Genomic DNA, 6,932 nt, shown 5'->3' with positions numbered 1-6,932 from the left:
GGCAGAAATAAACTGACAGGTTTGCTTAATCTGCTGTTTGCTAAAGACTTGTAACTGCCCCATATTTTCTGCTGCTCAGACCAGCCTTCCCATAATGACAAAAAAAGTAGTTGTAGGGCTCCAGTGGAGTGGAAACAATGACCACACGTTTCTTTGCCTCAGAAGGAGATTGGTGCCATTGGTTTGTTGGATTTTCCATTGACTCTAAATAGGAATTTTTAGGTGAACAATTGGTCAAAAGTGAGTTTAAATTTTACTAATGAAAGAGGAAACCTGAGACTAAAAAAGAGAGAGATCCCTCACTATAATTAAAAAAGGATTCACTTTTGCGTGACCATTTTGGTTTTAAGAATAAAATTGTGTCAGGCTTCCCTGGTGGCACAGTGGTTGAGAGTCCGCCTGCCGATGCGGGGGACACGGGTTCGTGCCCCGGCCTGGGAAGATCTCACATGCCGCGGAGTAGCTGGGCCCGTGAGCCATGGCCGCTGAGCCTGCGCGTCCGGAGCCTGTGCTCCGCAATGGGAGAGGCCACAACAGTGAGAGGCCTGCGTACCACAAAAAAAAAAAAAAGAATAAAATTTGTTAAAGCTACAGCGGTTGAATAATTTAGGCTAAAGCTACAACGGTTGAATAATTTAGGTTAAACAATAGGGCCCTGTGTGTAAGCATTGTTGTTATTGTTTTAATGGTAGAAATTAAACACCCATGGACATTTAGAAAATACAATAACCTTCCTTTTTGTGTCAACCAAGACAACTTCAAAAGAGAGTTTCTGATGGCAGTACCAGAACGTTCTTCTACGCTTTCCTTTAAAATGGTAAATGAACTTGATGAGCACCGTTTTTAGTGCAGAAAAGCGACACCTGCCGATAAGCTGTGAAGAAACCAGCACTAAACATGCGAGGTTATGCAGATGCGGAAGAACTAAACTGTATGAATTCCTAGAATTAAAAATTCAAACTAAGGTTTCTGAGTGGAGAGCCAGTGGTTGCTCTGTGAGACTCATCTAGGTCTTATTTTCTGGTGAGTAGAGGGCACTGGTGGTCTTCTGACGTCTAGGGCAGCACAAGGCTAAATGCCAAGATTTTATGAATAATTAAGGGCTTCCTATCAAAATGTTTGTTCAGCTTAAGGACAAACGGTTTCTGTTTTCTGGTCTTAAGGAAGAATGCAAGGGTTTGATTGGCATAGAAAGGAGTGTGGGGAAAGTGCCGAGAGGAAGCCGGGAGGAAGGTCCCTCACCTCCGCAGCAAGTGCCAACACTTTATCTGGGCCAGTGCCCAGGAGCCCCAAATCTGCCCCTAGTCTGGGGAGTTTGTTAGGAAGTAGGATTGGGCCTTGAAGACAATCTTGTGTGTACCTTGTCTGCTAACAGACTGATGATTGTTTACTAATACTCTGGCCTAAGTTATTTCACAGGGGTCGCTCCCTACTACACAGTGTTGAAATTACATTCAGAGATTTAAAAAAAAAAATTGTGTGTGTAGCAGTATTTTTCCACAAAACTAAGTGCAAAATATCTTTAACAAATGATGGTAGTAAGAAATATTTGACATAGTCGTGCAAAAATGAATCTCATTTTACAAAGGCTTAGACGTTTGTAAACATTTAAGAATATCCCCTAGGTTTTTAGACTGTGACCCTTACAATCTTACTCATTTTTCTTTGTATTTAAATGTGGCTGTTTGTCTAAAAAACGTTAACATGCAAGTTTAGTGATCTCCAGTTCACCAAATATTCTCTCCCGCGGCACGAAAATGATAATGATGATTATAAAATACCACCGCACAAGACTGTACAAACAGATGATCAGGCACACTGCAGGGCTGAACAGGGTCCAGTACAGTATAGGGAGCAATTTGACCAGAAGGATCCTGAGCTCAGACTTGCAAGGTGGAATTACAGTCTATCTCATAAAGTAAAAAGTCTTCTCCCCCCAGTAGAAGGAGTGCAGCCTCTCTTCTTTCTCCTCCCACCACTTGTGGTACCAGAGTTGGAGGTCCTCCTTGGACGTGGGGAGGGTGTCCTCTGGGTATCGGTGGACGTGGAAGTGGATTTCCTTGGGAAAGGTCTTGAGGAGGAGTTGCCTCTCTGTCTGAGGAATGATATGAGGATATGCCACCGTGGTGTCATGGATAGCGTCTAGGTTCTTACCTTCTCTTAGTCTACTACAAAAGTAAAGCCTGTAGTTCTTGGATGTAAGACATTTTCATATTTTTGAAGTCCATTCTTTTTAGCAAATTCATTACTTCGAGCCGTGCAATTTTCTGTGAGATCAGTCCCTTCTGGGAATATGAGAGTTGAAGTGGTTCATGCATATCACAAAAATAATCAATCATGTCTTCAAAATGACTGTAGTCATCCTTCCATTTCCTGTGAGTGAAGATATAGGCAGCAGCCTGCATGGCCCAACCAAATCCAGGAATACTTTTGAGACTGGCTTTGAGGCAAATTTTTTCTAATCTGAGGTGGTTATGTCTCATCAGACAATTCCACAGAAATATTCAGTCCATTCTTGTTGGATGATTCATGATAATAACAGTTCTTTCTCCAGGAACAAATGCATCACCTGTTATAATCACTTTTTCACCAAACATGGTCTCCAGCAGTGCCACAGGTAGTGTGAGCCAGGTTGCCACAAGGCAGTTGTTGATCCAGTGACACCAAGATGGGTTTACAAACATCAAAGGTGAAAAGGGACCCAACATGAAAATGCTTCCAAAGATGCTTCCCCAAAATAGAGTGAGTATAAAGTAAATCCCTCTCCAAAAATGCTTCCCCGAAATAGAGTGATTATAAAGTAAATCCCTCTCCAAAAATGCTTCCCTGAAATAGAGTGAGTATAAAGTAAATCTCTCTCCAAAAATGCTTCCCCTCTCCATGATTCCATGATTATCCTGGATGTGAGTCTTTGGTCAGACAGATGAATTGCAAATTTCTTCTTCCAGTCTGTATTTTGCCTTTCATTCTCTCAATGATGCCTTAGATGATTCTTCCCTTTGAGTGCCTTTCCTACAGTGGACCACGTTTACACTAGACCCTGCTGACTTTGGTGATATAATTAAGTATTCTGTAGTCTTAGAAATCAGAAGCCTAGAGGTTTCTGTAAAGCCTGGTTCTGTTATACCTTATTTGACCCAACAACCTCAGGGGTTTTACAGTTCTCCCGAAACTCAATAACAAAGAATTCCCTGCTTTATCCTTGTTCCTAAATTAATTAATGGTATCTCCAATCTCCAACAGTATAGTTACCAAAAAATCAAAGCAAACAAATAAAACACCTTAGTTTTCTCTTTACTTGCTTAGTAGGTGCTCCCCTCCCCCACCCCACCCCATTATTCCTCACAACCAGTCAGTCTTCCATTCTGCCTTCAAAATGTGTGTGGCAGATGTGAACTTTGCTCTGTTCTAGTTAATGCCCTGGATCACTCCCTCACCACCTCTCATGCCATCTCTCATGGTCTGGAGCATGGAAACTGCCCTTAACTGGTCTCTTCCTTACATTCTGTCTTTAACCTTGTCACCACCAAAGTCCCCTCTCCAGAACATAAAGTTGATCATGTCACTCATCTGATTAAGATCCTTCTATATGTACCGCTGCCCACCAAATAAAGTCAGTCTCTTAGCTGAGAATTCATAATCTTGCTCTAACCTTTCCTGACTTCTCTCTCAGCAACACGTGCGAAACTCTGGTCTGACCCCTGGGCACTCATGCCCTCTCACTCATCCTAACTTTGCATTGCTTTCTCCTTTGGCTAGAAGCCTTTCCTCCCTTTATCCTGCAGTCAGCTCCCTTCCTTTCTTGCACAGGACCACTCCAGCAGAAACAACTGTTCCCTTGTATGTGTTCATCTAAGTATCATCTTAGTGTCATCTAAGAAATCTTTGCCTAACTCTGGTCACAAAGATTTTTCTCCTATGTTTTCTTCTAGGAGTTTCATTGCTTTAGTTTTCAAACTTACTAAATTTTTGAATAATTTTTTGTAAAAGATGTGAACTGTGGATTGAAGTTCTTTCTTCTTTGTGTTCATCTTCTTCATCTAGAGCTGCATTTGTTGCCTCACTATTAAAAAAAAATTCTTCTCCCCTGGATTATCTCTGCACCTTGTCAAAAATCAGTTGTCCAAATATATCTGGATTTATTTCTGGATTCCCTGCTCTGTTTCATTGATGTATTGTTGGTCCTGATAGCAACACCACACTCCAAAATTACTGTCATTTCAGAATAAGTCTTAAAATCAGATAGTGTTAATGCTCCAGAACTTTTTGTTCATTTTTAAAGATGTTTTGTCCTTTGAATTTCCTTAAAAATATTAGAATCCACTTGTCAGTTTCTACAAAAATTCCTTCTTAGATTTAGATTGAGATTGCATTAAATCTGAGAATACCCTCGGAGAGAACTAACATCTTAACAGTATTGAGGCTTTCGACTAATAAAAAAAAAAAAAAAAGACCATCTTTAAAGATCTTTTAACATTTCTCCCAGCTATATTTTGTAGATTGCAGTGTGTGCACAGACCTTGCATATTTTTTCAGATTTATCCTTATCTGGTTGAGAGACCACATGAAAGTGAAAAGTTTTCTGAGACATGAGAACTATAGACTTTACCTTGCAGTAAAAGCAAGGAGCCATACTTCAGCACACATACAACTATTTGTATACAAAATAAGACAATAGAGTCTCCTGAAAAATGACTGTGGTTCATGTTGCTAGAGTTGCTAAGAGTAGGAAGGATGGGTGGCATCAGGCTTAGGGTTGGAATGAGTCTTCTTCTTTTTTTTTTTTAATTAATTAATTTATTTATTTTTGGCTGTGTTGGGTCTTTGTTGCTGCGTGCGGGCCTTCTCTAGTTGTGGAGAGCGGGGGCTACTCTTCATTGCTATGCGCAGGCTTCTTATTGTGGTGGCTTCTCTTGTTGCAGAGCACAGGCTCTAGGTGCATGGGCTTCAGTAGTTGCAGCACGCAGGCTCAGTAGCTGTGGCTCGCGGGCTGTAGAGCACAGGCTCAGTAGTTGTGGCACACGGGCTTAGTTGCTCTGTGGCATGTGGGATCTTCCCAGACCAGGGCTCGAATGTGTGTCCCCTGCATTGGCAGGCGGATTCTTAACCACTGAGCCACCAGGGAAGTCCCGGAATGAGTCTTCTTGAGAAGGATTTAGAATGAGACTGATGGTCAAAAGAGAATAAAGTCTAGGAATCTGTTGTGCACAGACTTGTTAATTCTTCTAGTGATGAAGTTTAAAGTTTTATTCTTAGTCTGGTCTAAAATGGCTCCTCATGTCTCCTTGGCAAGTTCAGATAGATACACCATTTATTTCATATCACAGTGATTAACAGATCAAATGAAATAACTGCTTTACTCTAATGCTGATTAACACCAGGTCAGGTTCTGTTGAATGTCAGTGAAATCCCCATGTCTGGCAACCTTTGGAAATTGAATAGCTAATAATCTGTGGTGGATGGTGCAGACACTGACCCGCCTAGAGTCAAAGGGCTACATGACTACAGAGCCTCCTAAGACATCTTAGAGCTCTATGTACAATTAAATAATAATGTTAAATGAGAGTTCCCATAACTTTAACAAAGGAGACCCTTTGAGTTTATGCCACCCTAAATGGATTTCCTTCTCTCTTGCACACTCTTGAATCATTCTGGCTGTGTGGAACATATTTGCTATTGAAATGCCTCGCAGCTATGTTAAGTTGCTTGAGTGGCAGTTGACAGTTCTGAAAGGCTGTGGCCTTGGCAGCTGATGGGTCTCCTACCCATCCTGAATTCGAAACAGAGAGAGTTATTTTTAACTCCATTATCAGTGCACATGACTGTCCTTGCTGGGCAAGTGAGCCAAACTGATGTGATGTTTCTGTTGCTGAGTTGAGAGAGATGGAGGGTAGCTAGTAGTTTCACATGATCCTTTAAGGTAGTAGACAGCATTGAAAAAAGAATCACAATCCAAATAGAATAAATAAAATAAAACAGCCATTTTAGTGAACTAATCAGGAATACCAAATGTTTATTATCACTGAAGCAAAGTTACAAGGATTTTCTAGTGTGATTATTCTACCTAAACTTAATAATTCGAGTGTTTATGGGAAAATGGTGATGGTACAAAGACCAACTTATTATAAAAAGATCTCTTGACATTCATTTCATAAAGTGTTTTTTGAAGACATGTTTAATCTTCCCAACGTTTTTATCTCCATGAGAACTTCATGCAACTCACACATTATCCCATTCTTCATAAGTCACTCAGCTACAGACTTGAAACTTCAATTCGCTCAGTTCAACACTTACTGAGCTAGCACATGCAAAGCATTAAATTAGGGCTGGAGGGGATTCCAAGATAAAGAGAACATAGCCTTTACCTTCTAGGGGATCACAGTCTAGTAGGGAAGGGGAGACACACACATCAATAATTTTAAGACAAGGGAATCTCTGCTAAGTGTTTCTACTGTGCTGTGGAAAGAGAGATGAATCATGGCTATGTGCAAAGATGTAAAAATAGCACTTCCTTGTACTGATGACTTCTGCAACCTCTTCATAAGTCTGTTTTTGCTCATCATGTTATGATATATCATCAGATAGAATACTTGAAATTGCAAGTACAATAATAATTAACTAACATTGGCTTACTGAGAAAAAAATCTTATATACACATAAAGTAATCTGGAAGTAGGTGATTCTAAGCGACGTACAGTCACATAGTATCATTAACAACTTGGGCTCTTTTTTAACTCTCTACTCTGCCATCTTCAGTAGTGATTTTTCATCATTTAGCTTGTTGCTTCCTGGTTGCAAGAGGGCTGCTTCAGCTCTAAGCATCACTTGCTATGCAGTCCATCCAAAGTAAGAAGGAAAGGCAAGATTTCTCACTCTTTATATCAGGGAGAAAAGTCCTGCCCAGTAGCAACCCAGGACAATTTCTCTTACAT

The 6,932-nt window shown here is 40.6% G+C and overlaps 1 pseudogene across 1 annotated transcript; it reads right to left on the bottom strand.

The window, feature by feature from the left end:
• Positions 1-1,651: 1,651 nt before the first annotated feature.
• Positions 1,652-2,405, bottom strand: LOC307056924 (lysocardiolipin acyltransferase 1-like; annotated as a pseudogene). Its single transcript has one exon. The product of its transcript is annotated as a lysocardiolipin acyltransferase 1-like (transcript).
• Between the last annotated feature and the right edge of the window lie 4,527 nt (positions 2,406-6,932).

Source organism: Hyperoodon ampullatus (assembly GCF_949752795.1).
Source record: "Hyperoodon ampullatus genome assembly, chromosome: 8".
Classification (NCBI taxonomy): domain Eukaryota; kingdom Metazoa; phylum Chordata; class Mammalia; order Artiodactyla; family Ziphiidae; genus Hyperoodon; species Hyperoodon ampullatus.
This window is presented reverse-complemented; position numbering and strand designations above follow the sequence as displayed.